This window comes from Triticum urartu, chromosome 1A (assembly GCF_056163025.1).
Source record: "Triticum urartu cultivar PI428250 chromosome 1A, HENAU_Tu73, whole genome shotgun sequence".
Lineage (NCBI taxonomy): Eukaryota > Viridiplantae > Streptophyta > Magnoliopsida > Poales > Poaceae > Triticum > Triticum urartu.
The window spans coordinates 261,392,263-261,417,471 of record NC_141873.1 but is presented as its reverse complement, the minus strand read 5'-3'; the positions used below and the strand labels follow the sequence as shown (position 1 = coordinate 261,417,471).

The window sequence follows — 25,209 nt, the reverse complement described above, 5'->3', positions numbered from 1 at the left end:
TCCTCGACATCGTGGTTCATCCGATGAGATCATCGTGGAGCATGTGGGAGCCATCATGGGTATCCAGATCCCGCTGTTGGTTATTGACCGGAGAGTCGTCTCGGTCATGTCTGCTTGTCTCCCGAACCCGTAGGGTCTACACACTTAAGGTTCGGTGACGCTAGGGTTATGAAGATATGTATATGCAGTAATCCGAATGTTGTTCGGAGTCCCGGATGAGATCCCAGACATCACGAGGAGTTCCGGAATGGTCCGGAGGTAAAGAATTATATATAGGAAGTGCTGTTTCGGCCATCGGGACAAGTTTCGGGGTTATCGGTATTGTACCGGGACCACCGGAGGGGTCCCGTGGGCCCACCGGGTGGGGCCACCTGTCCCGGGGGGCCACATGGGCTGTAGGGGGTGCGCCTTGGCCTATATGGGCCAAGGGCACCAGCCCTACTAGGCCCATGCGCCTAGGGTTTCTACCACGGAGGAGTCCAAGTGGTGGAAGGCACCCCGAGGTGCCTTGGGGGGGAGGGAAACCCTCCCCTGGCCGCCGCACCTAGGAGATTAGATCTCCTAGGCTGCGCACCACCCCCCCTTGGCCCTCCTATATATAGTGGGGGAGAGGAGGGACTTCATACCTCAGCCTTTGGTGCTTCCTCTCTCCCCGTTACGTCTCTCTCTCGCAGTATAGGCGAAGCCCTGCTACTGTGACGCCCTGCATCCACCACCACGCCGTCGTGTTGCTGGATCTTCATCAACCTCTCTTCCCCCCTTGCTGGATCAAGAAAGGAGGAGACGTCATCCGTTCCGTACGTGTGTTGAACGCGGAGGCACCGTCCGTTCGGTGCTAAGATCATCGGTGATTTGAATCACGTCGTGTTCGACTACATCATCCCCGTTCTTTGAACGCTTCCGCTCGCGATCTACATGGTACATAGATGCATCTAATCACTCGTTGCTAGATGAACTCCTAGATGGATCTTGGTGAAACCGTAGGAAAATTTTTGTTTTCTGCAACGCTCCCCAACAGTGGCATCATGAGCTAGGTCTATGCGTAGTTCTCTTGCACGAGTAGAACACAAAGTAGTTGTGGGCGTTGATTTTGTTCAATATGCTTTCCGTTACTAGTCTTATCTTGATTCGGCGGCATCATGGGATGAAGCGGCCCGGACCGACCTTACACGTACTCTTACGTGAGACAGGTTCCACCGACTGACATGCACTAGTTGCATAAGGTGGCTAGCGGGTGTCTGTCTCTCCTACTTTAGTCGGATCGGATTCGATGAAAAGGGTCCTTATGAAGGGTAAATAGCAATTGGCATATCACGTTGTGGTCTTTGCGTAGGTAAGAAACGTTCTTGCTAGAAACCCATAGCAGCCACGTAAAACATGCAAACAACAATTAGAGAACGTCTAACTTGTTTTTGCAGGGTATGCTATGTGATGTGATATGGCCAAAGTTGTGATGAATGATGAATGATCTATATGTGATGTATGAGATGTTCATGCTATTGTAATAGGAATCACAACTTACATGTCGATGAGTATGACGGTGACAGGATGATCATGGAGCCCCAAGATGGAGATCAAAGGAGCTATGTGATATTGGCCATATCATGTCACTATTATTATTTGATTGCATGTGATGTTTATCATGTTTTGCATCTTGTTTGCTTAGAACGACGATAGTAAATAAGATGATCCCTCATAATAATTTCAAGAAAGTGTTCCCCCTAACTGTGCACCGTTGCTACAGTTCGTCGTTTCGAAGCACCACGTGATGATCGGGTGTGATAGATCCTTACGTTCACATACAACGGGTGTAAGACAGATTTACACACGCAATACACTTAGGTTGACTTGACGAGCCTAGCATGTGCATAGACATGGCCTCGGAACACAGAAGACCGAAAGGTCGAGCATGAGTCGTATAGAAGATACGATCAACATGAAGATGTTCACCGACGTTGACTAGTACGTGTCACGTGATGATCGGACACGGCCTAGCCAACTCGGATCATGTTATACTTAGATGACTAGAAGAGGGATGTCTATCTAAGTGGGAGTTCATTAATAATTTGATTAGATGAACTTAATTATCATGAACTTAGTCTAAAATCTTTACAATATGTCTTGTAGATCAAATGGCCAACGTTGTATTCAATTTCAACGCGTTCCTAGAGAAAACCAAGCTGAAAGACGATGGCAGCAACTATACGGACTGGGTCCGGAACCTGAGGATCATCCTCATAGCTGCCAAGAAAGATTATGTCCTACAAGCACCGCTAGGTGAAGCTCCCGTCCCACAGAACCAAGACGTTATGAACGCTTGGCAGACACGTACTGATGACTACTCCCTCGTTCAGTGTGGCATGCTTTACAGCTTAGAACCGGGGCTCCAAAAGCGTTTTGAGAGACATGGAGCATATGAGATGTTCGAAGAGCTGAAAATGGTTTTCCAAGCTCATGCCCGGGTCAAGAGATATGAAGTCTCCGACAAATTCTTCAGCTGTAAGATGGAGGAAAATAGTTCTGTCAGTGAGCACATACTCACTATGTCTGGGTTACATAACCGCTTGACTCAGCTGGGAGTTAATCTCCCGGATGATGCGGTCATTGACAGAATCCTCCAGTCGCTTCCACCAAGCTACAAGAGCTTTGTGATGAACTTCAATATGCAGGGGATGGTAAAGACCATTCCTGAAGTATTTGCAATGCTGAAATCAGCAGAGGTAGAAGTCAAGAAGGAACATCAAGTGTTGATGGTCAATAAAACCACTAAGTTCAAGAAGGGCAAGGGTAAAAAGAACTTTGAGAAGGACGGCAAGGAAGTTGCCGCGCCCGGCAAGCAAGCTGCTGGGAAGAAGAAGTCAAAGTGTGGACCCAAGCCTGAGACAGAGTGCTTTTATTGCAAAGGGAAGGGTCACTGGAAGCGGAACTGCCCCAAATACTTAGCGGACAAGAAGGCCGGCAAAACAAAAGGTATATGTGATATACATGTAATTGATGTGTACCTTACCAATACTCGTAGTAACTCCTGGGTATTTGATACCGGTGCCGTTGCTCATATTTGTAACTCATAGCAGGAGCTGCAGAATAAACAGAGACTGGTAAAGGACGAGGTGACGATGCGCGTCGGGAATGGTTCCAAGGTCGATGTGATCGCCGTCGGCACGCTACCTCTACATTTACCTACGGGATTAGTTATAAACCTCAATAATTGTTATTTTGTGCCAAGTTTGAGCATGAATATTGTATCGGGATCTCGTTTAATACGAGATGGCTACTCATTTAAATCTGAGAATAATGGTTGTTCTATTTATATGAGAGATATGTTTTATGGTCATGCTCCGATGGTCAATGGTTTATTCTTTATGCATCTCGAACGTAATATTACACATATTCATAGTGTGAATACCAAAAGATGTAAAGTTGATAATGATAGTCCCACATACTTGTGGCACTGCCGCCTTGGTCACATAGGTATCAAACGCATGAAGAAGCTCCATGCAGATGGACTTTTAGAGTCTCTTGATTATGAATCATTTGACACGTGCAAACCATGCCTCATGGGTAAAATGACCAAGACTCCATTCGCAGGAACAATGGAGCGAGCAACCAACTTATTGGAAATCATACATACTGATGTGTGCGGTCCAATGAGTGTTGAGGCTCGCGGTGGCTATCGTTATGTTCTCACCCTCACTGATGACTTAAGTAGATATGGGTATGTCTACTTAATGAAACACAAGTCTGAAACCTTTGAAAAGTTCAAAGAATTTCAGAGTGAAGTTGAGAATCAACGTGACAGGAAAATCAAGTTTCTACGATCAGATCGTGGAGGAGAATACTTGAGTCACGAATTTGGCACACACTTAAGAAAATGTGGAATAGTTTCACAACTCACGCCGCCTGGAACACCTCAGCGTAATGGTGTGCCCGAACGTCGTAATCGCACTCTATTAGATATGGTGCGATCTATGATGTCTCTTACCGATTTACCGTTATCTTTTTGGGGCTATGCTTTAGAGACTGCCGCATTCACTTTAAATAGGGCTCCGTCGAAATCCGTTGAGACGACACCGTTTGAATTATGGTTTGGGAAGAAACCTAAGCTGTCATTTCTAGAAGTTTGGGGATGCGATGCTTATGTCAGGAAACTTCAACCTGAAAAGCTCGAACCCAAATCGGAAAAATGCGTCTTCATAGGATACCCTAAAGAAACCATTGGGTATATCTTCTACCTCAGATCTGAAGGCAAGATCTTTGTTGCCAAGAATGGATCCTTTCTGGAGAAAGAGTTTCTCTTGAAAGAAGTAAGTGGGAGGAAAGTAGAACTTGATGAAGTATTACCTCTTGAACCGGAAAATGGCGCAACTCAAGAAAATGTTCCTGAGGCGCCTGCACCGACTAGAGAGGAAGTTATTGATGATGATCAAGATACTTCTGATCAAGCTCCTACTGAAATTCGAAGGTCCACAAGGACACGTTCCGCACCAGAGTGGTACGGCAACCCTGTCTTGGAAATCATGTTGTTAGACAACAGTGAACCTTCGAACTATGAAGAAGCGATGGCAGGCCTGGATTCCGACAAATGGATAGAAGCCATGAAATCCGAGATAGGATCCATGTATGAAAACAAAGTATGGACTTTGACTGACTTGCCCGTTGAACGGCGAGCCATAGAAAATAAATGGATCTTCAAGAAGAAGACAGACGTGGATGGTAATGTGACCATCTATAAAGCTCGACTTGTCGCTAAGGGTTATCGACAAGTTCAAGGAATTGACTACGATGAGACTTTCTCACTGGTAGCGAAGCTAAAGTCCGTCCGAATCATGTTAGCAATTGCCGCATTCTACGATTATGAGATATGGCAAATGGACGTCAAAACGGCATTCCTTAATGGTTTCCTTAAGGAAGAGTTGTATATGATGCAGCCAGAAGGTTTTGTCGATCCTAAGAATGCTGACAAGGTGTGCAAGCTCCAATGCTCGATTTATGGGCTGGTGCAAGCATCTCGGAGTTGGAACATTCGCTTTGATGAGATGATCAAAGCGTTTGGGTTTACGCAGACTTATGGAGAAGCCTGCGTTTACAAGAAAGTGAGTGGGAGCTCTGTAGCATTTCTCATACTATATGTAGATGCCATACTTTTGATGGGAAATGATATAGAACTCTTGGACAGCATCAAGGCCTACTTGAATAAGAGTTTTTCCATGAAGGACCTTGGAGAAGCTGCTTATATATTAGGCATCAAGATCTATAGAGATAGATCAAGACGCCTCATAGGTCTTTCACAAAGCACATACCTTGATAAGATTTTGAAGAAGTTCAAAATGGATCAGTCCAAGAAGGGGTTCTTGCCTGTGTTACAAGGTATGAAATTGAGCTCAGCTCAATGTCCGATCACGGCAGAAGATATAGAAGAGATGAGCGTCATCCCCTATGCATCAGCCATAGGTTCTATTATGTATGCCATGCTGTGTACCAGACCTGATGTAAACCTTGCCGTAAGTTTGGTAGGAAGGTACCAAAGTAATCCCGGCAAGGAACACTGGACAGCGGTCAAGAATATCCTGAAGTACCTGAAAAGGACTAAGGAAATGTTTCTCGTTTATGGAGGTGATGAAGAGCTCGTCGTAAAGGGTTACGTCGATGCTGGCTTCGACACAGATCTGGATGACTCTAAGTCACAAACCGGATACGTGTATATGTTGAATGGTGGAGCAGTAAGCTAGTGCAGCTGCAAACAGAGCGTCGTGGCGGGATCTACATGTGAAGCGGAGTACATGGCAGCCTCGGAGGCAGCACATGAAGCAATATGGGTGAAGGAGTTCATCACCGACCTAGGAGTCATACCCAATGCGTCGGGGCCAATCAAACTCTTTTGTGACAACACTGGAGCTATTGCACTTGCCAAGGAGCCCAGGTTTCACAAGAAGACAAGGCACATCAAGCGTCGCTTCAACTCCATTCGTGAAAATGTTCAAAATGGAGACATAGAGATTTGTAAAGTACATACGGACCTGAATGTAGCAGATCCGTTGACTAAACCTCTCCCTAGGGCAAAACATGATCAACACCAGAATTCCATGGGTGTTCGATTCATCACAATGTAACTAGATTATTGACTCTAGTGCAAGTGGGAGACTGTTGGAAATATGCCCTAGAGGCAATAATAAAAGCATTATTATTATATTTCTTTGTTCATGATAATTGTCTTTATTCATGCTATAACTGTATTATCCGGAAATCGTAATACACGTGTGAATACATAGACCATAATATGTCCCTAGTAAGCCTCTAGTTGACTAGCTCGTTGATCAACAGATAGTCATGATTTCCTGGCTATGGACATTGGATGTCATTGATAACGGGATCACATCATTAGGAGAATGATGTGATGGACAAGACCCAATCCTAAGCATAGCACAAAGATCGTGTAGTTCGTTTGCTAGAGCTTTTCCAATGTCAAGTATCTTTTCCTTTGACCATGAGATCGTGTAACTCCCGGATGCCGTAGGAGTGCTTTGGGTGTATCAAACGTCACAACGTAACTGGGTGACTATAAAGGTGCATTACAGGTATCTCCGAAAGTGTCTGTTGGGTTGACACGGATCGAGACTGGGATTTGTCACTCCATATAACGGAGAGGTATCACTGGGCCCACTCGGTAATGCATCATCATTATGAGCTCAAGGTGACCAAGTGGTTGGTCACGGGATCATGCATTACGGTACGAGTAAAGTGACTTGCCGGTAACGAGATTGAACAAGGTATTGGGATACCGACGATCGAGTCTCGGGCAAGTAACATACCGATTGACAAAGGGAATTGTATACGGGGTTGATTAATCCTCGACATCGTGGTTCATCCGATGAGATCATCGTGGAGCATGTGGGAGCCATCATGGGTATCCAGATCCCGCTGTTGGTTATTGACCGGAGAGTCGTCTCGGTCATGTCTGCTTGTCTCCCGAACCCGTAGGGTCTACACACTTAAGGTTCGGTGACGCTAGGGTTATGAAGATATGTATATGCAGTAATCCGAATGTTGTTCGGAGTCCCGGATGAGATCCCGGACGTCACGAGGAGTTCCGGAATGGTCCGGAGGTAAAGAATTATATATAGGAAGTGCTGTTTCGGCCATCGGGACAAGTTTCGGGGTTATCGGTATTGTACCGGGACCACCGGAGGGGTCCCGTGGGCCCACCGGGTGGGGCCACCTGTCCCGGGGGGCCACATGGGCTGTAGGGGGTGCGCCTTGGCCTATATGGGCCAAGGGCACCAGCCCTACTAGGCCCATGCGCCTAGGGTTTCCACCACGGAGGAGTCCAAGTGGTGGAAGGCACCCCGAGGTGCCTTGGGGGGGAGGGAAACCCTCCCCTGGCCGCCGCACCTAGGAGATTAGATCTCCTAGGCTGCGCACCACCCCCCCTTGGCCCTCCTATATATAGTGGGGGAGAGGAGGGACTTCATACCTCAGCCTTTGGTGCTTCCTCTCTCCCCGTTACGTCTCTCTCTCGCAGTATAGGCGAAGCCCTGCTACTGTGACGCCCTGCATCCACCACCACGCCGTCGTGTTGCTGGAGCTTCATCAACCTCTCTTCCCCCCTTGCTGGATCAAGAAAGGAGGAGACGTCATCCGTTTCGTACGTGTGTTGAACGCGGAGGCACCGTCCGTTCGGTGCTAAGATCATCGGTGATTTGAATCACGTCGTGTTCGACTACATCATCCCCGTTCTTTGAACGCTTCCGCTCGCGATCTACAAGGTACGTAGATGCATCTAATCACTCGTTGCTAGATGAACTCCTAGATGGATCTTGGTGAAACCGTAGGAAAATTTTTGTTTTCTGCAACGTTCCCCAACATAGAGATCATAGTTGCTTGTGCCATGCTTGATTAGCTATGAGTTATAATGATTTACCTTGTGTGCCAACATGCTATTAAAATGGTTATGATGTGGTATGATAGGGTGGTATCCTCCTCTGAATGATTTAAGTGACTTGACTTGGCACATGTTCACGCATGTAGTTGGAACAAATCAACATAGCCTTCACGATATTTATGTTCATGGTGGATTATATCCTACTCATGCTTGCATCCAATGTTTATTAATTTTAATGCATGTACATGGCTGTTGTTGCTCTCTAGTTGGTCGCTTCCCAGTCTTTTGCTAGCCTTCACCAGTACTAAGCGGGAATATTGCTTGTGCATCCAAACTCCTTAAACCCCAAAGTTATTCCACATGAGTCCACTATACCTTCCTATATGCGGTATCTACCTGTCGTTCCAAGTAAATTTGTATGTGCCAAACTCTAAACCTTCAAATAATCATCCTGTTTTGTATGCTCAAATAGCTCATGTATCAACTAGGGTTGTCTGTATCTTCCATGTTAGGCGGGTTATTCTCAAGAGGAGTGGACTCCGCTCCTCACTCACGAGATAAAGGGCTGGTCACCGGGATGCCAGTGCCATGCTTTATGCAAACTAAATCAAAATAATTGCAAACAAAACTCCCCCTGGGACCTGATGTATGTTGGAGGCACTCGTTGTTTCGAGCAAGCCATGGATTGATGTTTGTTGGTGGAGGGGGAGTATAAACTTTACCATTCTGTTTGGGAACCGCCTATAATGTGTGTAGCATGGAAGATATCGCCATCTCTTGGTTGTTATGTTGACAATGAAAGTATACCGCTCAAAATGTTATTCACCTCTATTTTAAAACCGAGCTCTGGCACCTCTACAAATCCCTGCTTCTCTCTGCGAAGGGCCTATCTATTTACTTTTATGTTGAGTCATCACCCTCTTATTAAAAAGCACCAGTTGGAGAGCACCGCTGTCATTTGCATTCATTACTGTTAATTTATATTGGGTGTGACTATGATTGGATATCTTTTACCATGAATTACAATGTCTAGTCAGTCCTTGATCTTTAAAGGTGCTCTGCATTTATGTTTTGCGGTCTCAGAAAGGGCTAGCGAGATACCATCTTGTTATATCATATTATGATTGTTTTGAGAAAGTGTTGTCATCCGAGATTTATTGTTATGGCTCTCTAGTTGATTATGCTATTGATATGAGTAAACATGAGACCTGAGAATTATTGCAAATATGGTTAGTTATAATCTTTGCTGAAAACTTGAATGCTAGCTTGACACATTTATAAAAACAAGAGCAAACAGAGTTTGTAAAAGTTTTTCTTTATTTCTTTCAGTTTGTCAACTGAATTGCTTGAGGACAAGCAAGGGTTTAAGCTTGGGGAGTTGATACGTCTCCAACGTATCTACTTTTCCAAACACTTTTGCCCTTGTTTTGGACTCTAACTTGTATGATTTGAATGGAACTAACCCGGACTGACGCTGTTTTCAGCAGAATTGCCATGATGTTGTTTTATGTGCAGAAAGCAAAAGTTCTCGGAATGACCTGAAACTCCACGGGATATCTTACAATAAATAATAAAAAATCCTCGCCAAAGATGAAGACCAGGGGGCCCACACCCTTCTCACGAGGGTGGGGGGTGCGCCCCCTACCTCGTGGGCCCCCTGGAGACCCCCCCCCCCAACTCCAACTCCAACTCTATATAACTGCTTTCGGGGAGAAAAAAATCAGAGAGAAGAAATCATCGCGTTTTACGATACGGAGCCGCCGCCAAGCCCTAAAACCTCTCGGGAGGGCTGATCTGGAGTCCGTTCGGGGCTCCGGAGAGGGGGATTCGTCGCGGTCGTCATCATCAACCATCCTCCATCACCAATTTCATGATGCTCACCGCCGTGCGTGAGTAATTCCATCGTAGGCTTGCTAGACGGTGATGGGTTGGATGAGATTCACCATGTAATCGAGTTAGTTTTGTTACGGTTTGATCCCTAGTATCCACTATGTTTTGAGATTGATGTTGCTATGACTTTGCTATGCTTAATGCTTGTCACTAGGGCCCGAGTGCCATGATTTCAGATATGAACCTATTATGTTTTCATCAATATATGAGAGTTCTAGATACTATCTTGCAAGTCTATAGTCACCTATTATGTGTTATGATCCGTTAACCCCAAAGTGACAATAATCGGGATACTTACCGATGATGACAGTAGTTTGAGGAGTTCATGTATTCACTATGTGCTAATGCTTTGTTCCGGTTCTCTATTAAAAGGAGGCCTTAATATCCCTTAGTTTCCATTAGTACCCCGCTGCCACGGGAGGGTAGGACAAAAGATGTCATGCAAGTTCTTTTCCATAAGAACCTATGACTATATTCAGAATACATGCCTACATTACATTGACGAATTGGAGCTAGTTTTGTGTCACCCTATGTTATGACTGTTACATGATGAACCGCATCCGGCATAATTATTCATCATTGATCCGATGCCTACGAGCTTTCCATATACTGGTTTACGCTTATTTACTTTCCCGTTGCTATTGTTACAATCACTACAAAACACCAAAAACATTACTTTGCTTTCATTACTCTTTTGTTACCGTTACCATCACTATCATATTACTTTGCTACTAAACACTTTGCTGCAGATACTAAGTTTCCAGGTGTGGTTGAATTGACAACTCAACTGCTAATACTTGAGAATATTCTTTGGCTCCCCTTGTGTCGAATCAATAAATTTGGGTTGAATACTCTACCCTCGAAAGCTATTGCGATCCCCTATACTTGTGGGTTATCATAGAGCTGCAGGAACTCCATGGGGTCGGGGGGTGCCATCATAGCGAGGAGGCAGATCCGGTTTGAACTTGCCCGGCCAAGCGACGCTACGCAGCTCAGGGGTGAAGGCGCGGCAGCCTGCCTTGGTCACCGGGACTCTGCGCTGGTGGAGAATTTGTCCTTGATGGGGTCCGGGCACCACCTCCGTAGGCGGCACGCGGTCTTGCCGTGGTGGTGCAGGGAGCGCGGGGCATTTTCTCGCGGCCGAGGGACTTCTTGGCAGCTTCTTTCTTCTTGCGCGGGCACCGGACGCGGCAGGTCGCGCCGTGGGGCCGCGTGCCTGGGTGCCAAGACTCTGTCTTGGGGCAGAGGTGGTAGAGGCGCTTCATGGGCCACGCCGCCTGCGGCTGGTGGAGGGCGAGCTAGCGAGAGGGACGATGCAAGGGAGCCTCCTGCGGCGCTGACAAGCTCGACGATGCGGTCGAGCCAATCCTCGTAGGGATCGTCGACGGGGCAGTAGCGTAGGAGCTCGCGCGCCATGCACAGAGCGGCCTGCGCGTCCACGGGAGCGTGATGAGCGTGGGATGACAAACCGGCCAGGGTCAGCGATGGAGTGGCGGTGCGGTCGTCCCGCCACACCAAGGGGTGCAGCGAGGATGCTTGCTGCTCGTTCCCCGCTGGGCCAGGGGCGGCGTTGGCGGCAGGCAACGGAGAACGACGGGGTGGCCCACCAACGGGAGCCGTCTGAGCAATGCGGGCGGCGAGGGCAGCCCGACGCTCAGCGCGAGCATGGCGAGCGTCCGCCATGGAGACGTTGAAGCAACGGGATGCGGAGCGACGGAAGGGAAGCTTCGGCGCACCTCTACCTGGCGCCCCTAATGTCAGATCTCGGGTTCCGGCAAAACCCTCAAGGTTCGAACACTGGGGTGCGCGCGAAGATCTCCCCCTACCGATCCACGTCCTAGCTTCGCTAAGATCGCAAGGGCTAACTCGACGAACTCACAACACAAAGGACACAAGATTTATACTGGTTCGGGCCATCGTTGTGGTGTAATACCCTACTCCAGTGTGGTGTGGGCGATTTCCTCTTGGGCGGAGGATGAACAGTACAAGGGGAAGAACAGCCTCTTGAGGAGAGGTGTTCTTGTGCTTGGTGGGTGTGAGGATGAACTGAATGAGTTCCAGACCCGTTTTCCCCCTACTGTGGTGGATAATCCTATTTATAGAGGCCCTGGTCCTCTCCCCAAATATTGAGCGGGAAGGGAGACAACAACGGTCAATTTGAAAGGGGACAACTAGTACAGCTTATCCTGACAAAAGTAGTCTTCGCCTGCAAAAGGCTCTGGTGGTGACGCCGCCTTGGGCTCCATGGTGACCTCCGTCTTGCCATCCTACTGGTCTTGGTATCATTGCACTGATATGGAAACCTTTGCTTGACGCCTCGGTACTCCGCACCTGCGCTTGCTTCCTTAGCACCAAAGAGGAAACAAGGACACTGTGCGCGCTGGCGCCCACCTGGCGCCCGCCTGATCTTGATCGTCATGGCTCACGACATTGAAACCTCACGAAGTTTGCCTTGCCTGGAACTCTCCGCCCCTCGCGAGCCAGCCTGGTGAGGGCGCTCCCGAGGAGGTCTTGTGTCGTCTGCCTTGCGAGACTTGGCCCCTCGCGAGGGTCTTGAGTGCTTGTTGGTGAAGATGGGCTGCTCGGGCCCGCTCGCAGAGCCAAGGCGTGGGTGGCAGGCAGGCAAGTCTGGGGACCCCCGTTCCCAGAACGCCAACAGATAATGATAGTGCAACTTATTAGTGGCACTGCCGTTTAGGTCATATTGGTGTAAAGCGCATGAAGAAACTGCATTTTGATGGACTTCTGGAATCACTTGATTATGAACTGTGGTTTGGCAAGAAACCCAAGTTGTCATTTCTTAAAGTTTGGGGCTGCGATGCTTATGTGAAAAAGCTTCAACCTGATAAGCTCGAACCAAAATAGGATAAATGTGTCTTCATAGGATACCCAAAGGAGACTATTGGGTACACCTTCTATCACAGATCTGAAGGCAAGATATTCGTTGCTAAGAATGGATCCTTTCTAGAGAAGGAGTTTCTCTCGAAAGAAGTGAGTGGGAGGAAAGTAGAACTTGACGAGGTAATTGTACCTTCTCCCTTATTGGAAAGTAGTTCATCACTGAAATCAGTTGCAGTGATTCCTACACCAGTAAGTGAGGAAGCCAATGATGATGATCATGAAACTTCTAATCAAGTTACTACTGAACCTCATAGGTCAACCAGAGTAAGATCCGCACCAGAGTGGCACGGTAACCCTGTTCTGGAAGTCATGTTACTTGACCATGACGAACCTACGAACTATGAGGAAGCGATGATGAGCCCAGATTCCACAAAATGGCTTGAAGCCATGAAATCTGAGATGGGATCCATGTATGAGAACAAAGTATGGACTTTGGTTGACTTGCCCGATGATCAGCAGGCTATAGAGAATAAATGGATCTTCAAGAAGAAGACTGATGCTGACGGTAATGTTACTGTCTACAAAGCTCGACTTGTTGCGAAAGGTTTTCGACAAGTTCAAGGAGTTGACTATGATGAGACCTTCTCACCCGTAGCGATGCTTAAGTCTGTCCAAAGCATGTTAGCAATTGCCGTATTTTATGATTATGAAATTTGGCAAATGGATGTCAAAACTGCATTCCTTAATGGATATATTATAGAAGAGTTGTATATGATGCAACCAGAAGGTTTTGTCGATCCAAAATGTGCTAACAAAGTGTGCAAGCTCCAGTGATCCATTTATGGACTGGTGCAAGCCTCTCGGAGTTGGAATATACGCTTTGATAGTGTGATCAAAGCATATGGTTTTATTCAGACTTTTGGAGAAGCCTGTATTTACTAGAAAGTGAGTGGGAGCTCCGTAGAATTTCTGATATTATATGTAGATGACATATTGTTGATCGGAAATGATACTGAATTTTTGAATAGCATAAAAGGATACTTGAATAGGAATTTTTCAATGAAAGACCTCGGTGAAGCTGCTTATATATTGGGCATCAAGATCTACAGAGATAGATCAAGATGCTTAATTGGACTATCACAAAGCACATACCTTGATAAATTTTTGAAAAGTTCAAAATGGATCAGGCAAAGAAAGGGTTCTTGCCTGTATTACAAGGTGTGAAGTTGAGTCAGACTCAATGCCCGACCACTGCAGAAGATAGAGAGAAAATGAAAGGTGTTCCCTATGCTTCAGCCATAGGCTCTATCATGTATGCAATGCAGTGTACCAGACCTGATGTGTGCCTTGCTATAAGTTTAGCAGGGAGGTACCAAAGTAATCCAGGAGTGGATCACTGGACAGCGGTCAAGAACATTGTGAAATACCTAAAAAGGACTAAGGATATGTTTCTCGTATATGGAGGTGACAAAGAGCTCGTCATAAATGGTTACGTCGATGCAAGCTTTGACACTGATCCGGATGACTCTAAGTCACAAACCGGATACATGTTTTTATTAAATGGTGGAGCTGTCAGTTGGTGCAGTTCCAAGAATAGCGTCGTGGAGGGATCTACATGTGAAGCGGAATACATAGCTGCTTCAGAAGCAGCAAATGAAGGAGTCTGGATGAAGTAGTTCATATCCGATCTAGGTGTTATACCTAGTGCATCGGGTCCAATGAAAATCTTTTGTGACAATACTGGAGCAATTTCCTTGGCAAAGGAATCTAGATTTCACAAGAGAACCAAGCACATCAAGAGACGCTTCAATTCCATCCGCGATCAAGTCAAGGAGGGAGACATAGAGATTTGCAAGATACATACGGATCTAAATGTTACAGACCCATTAACTAAGCCTCTCTCACGAGAAAAACATGATCAGCACCAGGACTCCATGGGTGTTAGAATCATTACAATATAATCTAGATTATTGACTCTAGTGCAGGTGGGAGACTGAAGGAAATATGCCCTAGAGGCAATATTAAAGTTGTTATTTATATTTCCTTATATCATGATAAATGTTTATTATTCATGCTAGAATTGTATTAGCCATAAACTTAGTACATGTGTGAATACATAGACAAATAGAGTGTCACTAGTTTGCCTCTACTTGACTATCTCGTTGAATCAATGGTGGTTATGTTTCCTAACCATAGACATGAGTTGTCATTTGATCAATGGGATCACATCATTAGAGAATGATGTGATTGACTTGACCCATCCGTTAGCTTAGCACGATGATCGTTTAGTTTGTTGCTATTGCTTTCTCCATAACTATACATGTTTCGATGACTATGACATCATGCAACTCCTGAATACCAGAGGAACACTTTGTGTGCTACCAAACGTCACAACGTAACTGGGTGATTATAAAGGTGCTCTACAGGTGTCTCCGATGGTGTTTGTTGAGTTGGCATGGATCAAGATTAGGATTTGTCACTCCGATTGTCGGAGAGGTATCTCTAGGCCCTCTCGGTAATGTACATCACAATAAGCCTTGCAAGCAATGTAGCTAATGAGTTAGTTATGGGAAGTAGCATTACAGAACGAGTAAAGAGACTTGCCGGTAATGAGATTGAACTAGTTATTGAGATACCGACGATCGAATCTCGGGCAAGTAACATACCGATGACAAAGGGAACAACGTATGTTGTTATGCGGTCTGACCGATAAAGATCTTCGTAGAATATGTAGGAGCCAATATGAGCATCCAGGTTCCGCTATTGGTTATTGACCGGAGACATGTCTCGGTCATGTCTACATAGTTCTCGAACCCGTAGGGTTTGCACGCTTAACGTTCGGTGACGATCGGTATTATGAGTTTATGTGTTTTGATGTACCGAAGGTAGTTCGGAGTCCCGGATTTGATCATGGACATGACGAGGAGTCTCGGAATGGTTGAGACGTAAATATCGATATATTGGAAGCCTATATTTGGACATCGGAATGGTTCTGAGTGGTTCGGGCATTTTTCCGGAGTACCGGGAGGTTAACGGAACCCCCCGGGGAGTATATGGGCCTTATTGGGCCTTAGTGGAATAGAGGAGACGCAAGAGAAAAGAGGGAGGCGCGCCCCCCAATCCCAATCCGAATTGGGCAGGGGGCCGGCCGGCCCCCCTTTCTTTCCTCCCTCTCTCCTCCTTCCTTCCTCTCCTACTCCTACTTGGAAGGGGGGAATCCTACTCTCGGAGGGAGTAGGACTCCCCTAGGGCATGCCATAGAGAGGGCCGGCCCTCCCCCTCCTCCACTCCTTTATATACGGGGGAGGGGCACCCCATAGACACACAAGTTGGTCATTGATCTTTTAGCCGTGTGCGGTGCCCCCTCCACCATAATCCACCTCGGTTATATTGTAGCGGTGCTTAGGCGAAGCCCTGTTCCGGTAGCAACATCATCACCATCATCACGCCATCGTGGTGACGAAACTCTCCCTCGAAGCTCTACTGGATCGTGAGTTCGCGGGACGTCACCGAGCCGAACGTGTGCAGATCGCGGAGGTGCCGTACCTTCGGTGCTAGATCGGTCGATCGTGAAGACGTACAACTACATCAACCGCGTTGTCATAATGCTTCCGCTTACGGTCTACAAGGGTACGTAGATGATACTCTCCCCTCTCATTGCTATGCATCACCATGATCTTGCGTGTGCGTAGGATTTTTTTTTGAAATTACTGCATTCCCCAACAGACAGGGCCTGCTGAGCCATTCCTCGAAGATAGTCATGTGTCCCATGAAGGGCTTGAATTTCTTGTCCAAGGGATGATGATTAGGGGCCCTGTGAGGGTGCACCCTTTTTGCCCGTCCGGGAGATGGCTTAAAGGCCTACGGTTCCCAGCAGCCTGTCTGAGTTTTCCATGCGCTTTCCATTGCGCAGTACTTCTGTGCTATGCACGCCAAATTTGCAAAGTGTAGGAAACGACGGCGATTGAGGGCATTAAGAATTCCCTCGTCCGTACAGTTGTTGTGAAATACTGAAATTGCATCATCGTCCCGGCAGTCCTTTATCTTGTTTTTAACAAGGAGGATTATAGCCCAAAAGTGGTGGACTGTTTCCAGAGGCTGCTGCCACACATCCATTAGGTCGCATATGTCCGGAGAGCCGGGGTTTCTTGGAAAATATTGCTTGTGGTGGGTGGGCGAGTTCAAATTCACACCTTGACCCATCGTGGAGTCCGGAGCTTTAAGAATTTATGAGGTTACCAGCCCGGGATCCAGAGTGTCCAGGGAATTCTCAGGCTTGACGCCCGATTTTATGTTCGGAGGATAGGGAGTATCCTCTCGGGGTGGGTACCCGGTTCTCTGGGTTCAGAAATCCGAACATAGTTGGTTCTGAACGTAGGAGAGGAGTTATTGTCAGTCTGTTCCTCCACAACCGCTACCTGATGGGTGACCGGCGGAGATTTAATTTCTCTCTGATCGGGTTTAAGCCTGATCTGATCATAGTCAGTTGAGACTCCCAGGGCGGCGATGCGATCTAGTAGTTCGTTCAAAGATGACAGATCTGTCGGGTCCATCTGGTTGGAATATTCGGGGCTGAAGTGAAGGGGATTTTCGGTGACTTGGGGGGTTGCCTTTGGCTTAATGGCCGAACGGGCACCCACAGTGAAGTCGCCGAGCCGGAGGGTTTGCCCTAGAATTAGGGCTCCTTCAGAAGTGATACTGTCATTGATGACAAGGAGAGCCATCGGTCCTTTAGTTGACGCTACAGAGGAACTCTTAATGAAAGCACCAATGTCAGTGTCAAAACCGGAGGATCTCGTGTAGGGGGTCCCGAACTGTGCGTCTACAAATCGATGGTAACAGGAGACAAGGGACATGATGTTTTACCCAGGTTCGGGCCCTCTTAATGGAGGTAATACCCTACGTCCTGCTTGATTGACTTCGATGAGTATAGGGGTTACAAGAGTTTATCTACCACGAGATCGTAATGGCCAAGCCCTAGATGTCTAGCCTATATGATTATGATTGTGATTGCCTCTACGGACTAAGCCCTCTAGTTTATATAGACACCGGAGGGGGCTAGGGTTGTACAGAGTCGGTTTACAGAGAAAGGAATATTCATATCCACACGCCAAGCTTGCCTTCCACGCAAAGGAGAGTCCCATCCGGACATGGGGGAAAGTCTTTTATCTTGTATCTCCATGGCCCATTAGTCTGACCCATGTTGCATGGCCCGGACGCCTGAGGACCCCGTAATCCAGGACTCCCTCAGCGGGCTTTGTTAATATAGTCGGATCATATGGTGTTTTCCCATCTCTATCTTGTTGTGATGAATTGAGTTTTTCCCTTTGAGATTTCATGGTTATCGGATTGAATTCTTTTATGGATTTGAGAACACTTGATATATGTCTTGCAATTGAATACTCGTGGTGACAATGGGGTATCGTATTGATTCACTTGATATATGTTTTGGCACTCAACTTGCGGATTCCCGCGGTGACATTGGGGTAATCTATGCATAGGGGTTGATGCATGTTCTTGTCCTTGTTTCTCCGGTAGAAATCTTTGGGAACTCTTGTAGTTCTTTGTGTGGATTGAGTATTATGAATATGAATATGTTTTGGTGTTATTCTAGTACGAACTCTAGGATAGATCGAACGGAAACAATAGCTTTGTGTTATTCTAGTACGAACTCTTGAATAGATCGATCGGAAAGAATAGCTTTGAGGTGGCTTCGGACCCCACAAACAGTTCCTATATTTTGTTCTCCGCTAATAGGAACTCGGGAGTGATTCTTCGTTACACTTTGAGGGATAATCATATGATCCAACTATGTTAGCACCGTTGAGAGATTGCACTAGTGAAAGTACGGACCCTAGGCCTTGTTTTTAAGCATTGAAACACCATTTTTGTGCCCGTTTGCTACTTGTTACCTTGCTGTTTTTATTTATTCAGATTATAAAAATATATTTCTACCATCAATATTACACTTTTATCACCATCTCTTCGCCGAACTAGTGCACCTATACAATTTGCCATTGTATTGGGTGTGTTGGGGACACAAGAGATTTTGTATTTGGTTGCATGGTCGTTTGAGAGAGACCATCTTCATCCTACACCTCTCACAGATTGATAAACCTTAGGTCATCCACTTGAGGGAAAATTGCTACTGTCCTATAAAACTCCGCGCTTGGAGGCCCAACACGTGTCTACAAGAATAAAGTTGCGTAGTAGAAATCAAGCTCTTTTCTAGCGCCTTTGCCGCAGAGGTGAGTGCTTGAAGGTATATCTTTAGATCTTGAAATTGAATCTTTTAGTTTCTTGTTTTATCACTAGTTTGGTTTATAAAAGAAAACTACATAAAAATGGAATTGAGGTTGCATCATATTATTGATCATCTTTATAATATCTTTCTTGAAAATGATGGTTCAGAAAACTGTGCTCAATTGTTAGAAGAAGAAGTCAATAAAATGTTTGGCCACAAAATATTTGAATGATGAGCATGATTGCAATGTTGTTAGTATGAATTCTTTGAATATCCAAAATTCTAATGATGGTTGCACAATTCATGACAAAATTGTTTCTTATAAGCATGTCAATTTTTGTGGAGTGCATAAAGTTTGTGAAGACGTGCCTTATAGGGAAGATAGATTTTTCAAGAAGCATAAACATGATAGAACCAATTATTTTCTTAAAGTGATAGATGAATTTGCTACAAAATTATGTTCTCTTTGTCCTATTACTTGTGAACTTTGCAATAAGGTTGGTCATCTTAACTTCCAATGCATGCTTTTTCATGATCGAATCGTGTCCAAATGTTGCAATAACTTGATAACCCTTGAACTTTATAATGAGCTTTGTCTATTTTGGGGAGTGAAGAATTGACACATAAAAATAGTTGGTTTGAAATATTCATTCTCACGGATGACATTGAAACTAAACTAAAGAAATCTATATGTTTTGCATGGTAAATTGCAACGAGAATGCTTATATTGCCAACTATAGAAAGATGGGAAAACCAATAGAATATAAAAGGAATACTAATGAAAGGTAAAGATTTCTACTTTCCCTGTCTCTCATGATGAAATAGGTGACGAGGAGGAGATTCCTATCCAATCAATCTCTTCAACAAGAAGCTTGAATTTTTGTATTAAACCCACACATGATGTGGTGAAGAAGAAGAAAAGAAGGAGAAAGAATAGAGGTAAAAAGGTATCTCTCCCAAATAGTGTTGCTCCTATTATTGTTGTGCCTCATTAAAATGAATCAAAAATAATTATGGAAGATGATGCATTTGATGATGATATTGCTTCTTTGTCTTATGGAACAATGTCCGAGAGCACTATTGATGATGATTTTTATGCCTATTGCTTGTTGTGATGATTATGATTGGAAAGATAATGATACTTATAATCTTGGAAATCTTTTTGGCATCAACTTGGGAAATTATGATGATAGCAATTGTTATACCGTTGTTGCTATTCATACTATTAATGATGATAATGACATGTTTGATAATTTATTTGCTGCAATTAATGTTTGTCCCAAGCTTGGGGATGTTATGCTTAATGGAGATGATCTTTTTAGTCCCCTTATTTTGAATGATCAAATTTGCTATGATGAATCCATGCCTCCTACTTATGATGATTATTATGATGATACTTATGATATAAAAAGTAGTGATAATTATTGTCATAATTTTCAATATCCTTTTACTGAAAATTACTCTCTTAATGTGGGAACAATTTATAGTATTCGAGTTTCCTATGATACTCCCACCATTGTGAATGAGAAGAAATTTTCTTATGTGGAGAGTAATAAAATTTCTATGCTTGTGGATCATGAAACGAATGTTTTATGTGATAGTTATATTGATGAATCTACTCATGATGCTATTGAAAATTATTATGAGAGAGGAACTTGTGCTTCATGATGCTCTCTTTGTGTTTCAATTCTTATCTTTTATGTGAGCATCATTGAAATCATCATGCCTAGCTTAAAAGGCATAAAAGAAAAGTGCTTGTTGGGAGACAACCCAACACTTTTACATACTGTTCTTGTGTGTTCACATGATTAGGCTAATTTAGTAATCATGTTTTATTGCTTTTGTTTCAATAAAGTGCCAAGTAAAGCCTTTGGATCATGTTGGGTGATAGTTGATTTGATCTTGCTGAAAAATAGAAACTTTTGCGCTCAGGAAAAAAATTCTCATTTTTAACAGAAGTTTGGTAAAATGCTGATTCTTTTTGCAGAAGATTAATAGAAAAGTTCCACAGGTTTTACTAAGTTTTAAGAACTTTTGGAGTAGCAGAAGTATGGTTTGAGTGCAGATTACTACAGACTGTTCTGTTTTTGACAGATTCTGTTTTCAATGCATAGTTTTCTTGTTTTCTAGTTTCTATGGCTTATATTGCTTAATATAAATTGTAGAAATTATATGATACAGTAGGCATTATGTGGAAACAATTATGAATCTTGTCTTTGACAGTACCAAAGTGAAATGGTTTGCTCTTTTATCATACTAACCTATCTCACCAAGTTCCGTTAAGTTTTGTGTGATTGAAGTTTTCAAGTTTTGGGTGAGATGTATATGGGGAGAATAAGGAGTGACAAGACCATAAGCTTGGGGATGACCAAGGCATCCTAACAAGGTAATATTCAAGGAATATCCTAGCAGCTAAGCTTTGGGATGCCCCGGAAGGCATCCCCTCTTTCGTCTCCAACATTATTGGTAACCTCACTTGGAGTTATGTTTTCATTCATCACATGATATGTGTTTTGCTTGGAGTATAATTTTATTTTGTTAGGATTTGCTTGCAGTTATTCGGAATAATGTTTTGCATCTTTTATTTCATTAAAAGTGGCAATGATATCCTTTGCCATGCTTATTTTGCAAGTATACATGTTGCTGTTTGAAAACAGAAAGTTTACCGCTGTTGCAAAAATTCCCTACAAAAGTCAGAATGCGATAAAATGTTGAAACTTTCTGCAAAATGATATCTGATAAATTTTCTACAGTGTGGTAAATTTTCATAATGTTTGGAGTTGAATAAGTATTGATAATCTTGCATTCTTTACAGACTGTACTGTTTTGGCAGATTGCTATTATGTTTGCATTGTTTCCATATGTTTGCTTGTTTAATGATTCTATTTGAGGATAGCAGTATTAAATATGAAGAGGCATTTAGTATGCAATGTTGATGATTGGTTTATACTAACTTATCTCACGAGTTCTTGTTGAGTTTTGTGTGGATGAAATTTTCAAGATTTAGGAAAACCGTGATATGAAAGGAATTAAGGAGACACAAAAGCTCAAGCTTGGGGATGCCCAAGGCATACAAAGATAATATTTCAAGAAGTCTCAAGAATCTAAGCTTGGGGATGCGCCGGTAGGCATCCCACCTTTTTTCTTCAACAATTATCGGTTAGTATCGGTTGAGCCTAAGTTTTTTGCTTCTTCACATGATGTGTGCTATCCTTGGATTGTCATTTTATTTTGTTTTGCTTGCTGTTCTAATAAAGTACTTAGATCTGAAAGTTTTTAAATAAAATAGAGTCCTCAAATAGTTGCCAAGGAGGCTAAGTAAGCGACATTCACATCCCGTCAACAAAGCTCTTTTCTATGTTATTTACTCTTGTGCTTCACTTATATCCAAAGAGTAAATTGTTGAATAAATTGAATGTCATGAAGTTGAAATCAAATCATGCCTAGTGGTAGCTTCACTTTGGGTTTAGAAAGTGAAATCTTTTGAGGCTTGACAATCACAATATTGGTCATACAAGCAATTCATGAATAATTAGTATAAGGAAGAGAACTTTCACATATAAATACACTATCATGGAAATCTTTTGTGATTGTGAGCCCTCATCAAAATATTATATGCCAAAATTGTTGACGTTGGACAAGGAAGACAACGTAATGGTTTATGTTTGTTCATATTCCCATAGAAGTTATATTGTCATAGATCCTTGAACATGTGGTGCTTGCCCGCCATCTTTGCTAGCCAAAAATTCCGCACCAAGTAGAGATACTACTTGTGCATCCAAAAACTCTTAAACCCAAATCTTATTTTCAAGAGTCCACTATACCTACCTATATGCGGTATCCTTTTGCCATTCTAAGCAAATTTCTATGTGCCATCTCTAGTATTCAAAATAAATTTATCTTTTGTGTGCTCGTACCGCTCGCGAGGCGGTGAGGGGTGGCCAATTTTTTCCATGCTAGATGTGTTATTCTCATGATGAGTGTTTATTCACTTGCCATTGCATGAGAGTGAGGAAAAGGTATTAGGGGTGCCCAGTCCCGAAATGAAAATGTATTTACTTTATGTTGTCAAATAATAAATTCCTTGGAAAGTGTTGTTATGGAGGGCACCCGTGGATACGGTTAGCCATGGAAAGTGAAAGTATGGTGCAAAAAGGAATAAACTTTATTTTTTGTTTGGGAACCGCCTATGATATATCTAGCATAGAAAGTGTTGGGAGCTCTAAGTCATTTTTGTTGGTGGGAAAAGTATGCCTCTCAAAATATTTTTATCTCTCAATTTTCGCTTTGAGCTTTGGCACCTCTACAAATCCCTACTTCCCTCTGCGAAGGGCCTATCTTTTACTTTTCAGTATTTACTTTTATGCAAAGAGTCAAAGTTTTTCTCTCTATCCCTTTTCATTTTCTCCTTTGGCAAGCATCATGTGGTGAGGAAAGATCTAGGCACATATGTCCAGTTGAATATGGGTAGCATGAGTTATTATTGTTGACATCACCCTTGAGGTGAATACATTGGGAGGCAAAATTATAAGCCCCTATCTTTCTATGTGTCCGGTTGAAACATTTTGCTCATGTGTACAAGGTGATTGTTAGCAATCACAGAAGACTATATGATGGTTGAGTATGTGGATCTCTTACTTAAACTCTGTTGAATAAGTTGAATTGCAATTGCTTGGTGACTAAGAACTTAGGTTGGGTTTCAAGAGAATTCATTGTTTGAACCTTAACATTTTAATTGGTTGCTACTATAACATGAGAAGTTTTATAAGAAAGAATTGCTATTATGATGCTAGGAAAAGTGATTGAAATTATCATTGATCAAAATTACGCACTTTTCTAGCATTCACACTTCATAAATTATTTCTTTTATCATTTACCTACTCAAGGACGAGTAGGAATTAAGCTTGGGGATGTTGTACGTCTCCAACGTATCTATAATTTATGAAGTATTCATGCCAATATATTATCATTCTTGGATTTTTTACAATCATTTTATAGCAACTTTATATCATTTTTTGGGACTAACCTATTGACCCAGTGCCCAGTGCCAGTTGCTGTTTTTTGCATGTTTTTTACATCGTAGAAAATCAATATCAAACGGAGTCCAAACACCGCGAAAATTTTTGTGGATTTTTTTATGGGCTAGAAGACTCCCGATGGGCCAAAGCTGCACCTGGGGGGTGCCCCGAGGGGGGCACAACCCACCAGGGCGTGCCAGGGCCCCCTGGCACGCCCAGGTGGGTTGGGCCACCTTGGTGGCCTCCCGCACCCCTTCTTTGAACTATAAATTCCCAAATATTCCGAAACCCCTTGGGGTTAACCTAGATCAGAAGTTCCACCACCGCAGGGCTCCGTAGACACCGAAAACCAATCTAGAACCGTCCCGGCACCCTACCGGAGGGGGGAATCATCTCCGGTGGCCATCTGCATCATCCTGGCGGCCACCACGATGAGGAGGGAGTAGTCCACCCTCGGGGCTGAGGGTTTGTACTAGTAGCTATGTGTTTAATCTCTCTCTCTCTCTCTCTCGTGTTCTTGAGATGTCACAATCTTGATGTATCGCGGGCTTTGTTAATATAGTCGGATCATATGGTGTTTTCCCCTCTCTATCTTGTTGTGATGAATTGAGTTTTTCCCTTTGAGATTTCGTGGTTATAGGATTGAATACTTTTATGGATTTGAGAACACTTCATATACGTCTTGCAATTGAATACTCGTGGTGACAATGGGGTATCGTATTGATTCATTTGATATATGTTTTGGCACTCAACTTGCGGATTCCCGCAGTGACATTGGGGTAATCTATGCATACGGGTTGATGCATGTTCTTGTCCTTGTTTCTCCGGTAGAAATCTTGGGGCACTCTTGTTGTTCTTTGTGTGGATTGAGTATTATGAATATGAATATGCTTTGGTGTTATTCTAGTACAAACTCTAGGATAGATCGAACGGAAACAATAGCTTTGTGTTATTTTAGTACGAACTCTTGAATAGATCATTCGGAAAGAATAGCTTTGAGGTGGCTTCGCACCCTACAAATAATTCCTATCTTTTGTTCTCCGCTAACAGGAACTCGGGAGTGATTCTTCGTTACACTTTGAGGGATAATCATATGATCCAACTATGTTAGCATTGTTGAGCGATTGCACTAGTGAAAGTATGGACCCTAGGCCATGTTTTTAGTAATTCAAACACCGTTTTTGTGCTTGTTTGCTACTTGCTACCTTGCTGTTTTTATTTATTCAGATTATAAAAATATATTTCTACCATTAATATTACACTTTTATCACCATCTCTTCACTGAACTAGTGCACCTATACAATTTGCCATTGTATTGGGTGTTGTAGGATCGAAAG

The 25,209-nt window shown here is 43.8% G+C and overlaps 1 pseudogene; it reads right to left on the bottom strand.

Moving 5' to 3' along the window:
• Nucleotides 1-11,034, bottom strand: part of LOC147990781 (uncharacterized) — a 29,391-nt pseudogene extending 18,357 nt beyond the window's left edge.
• Between the last annotated feature and the right edge of the window lie 14,175 nt (nt 11,035-25,209).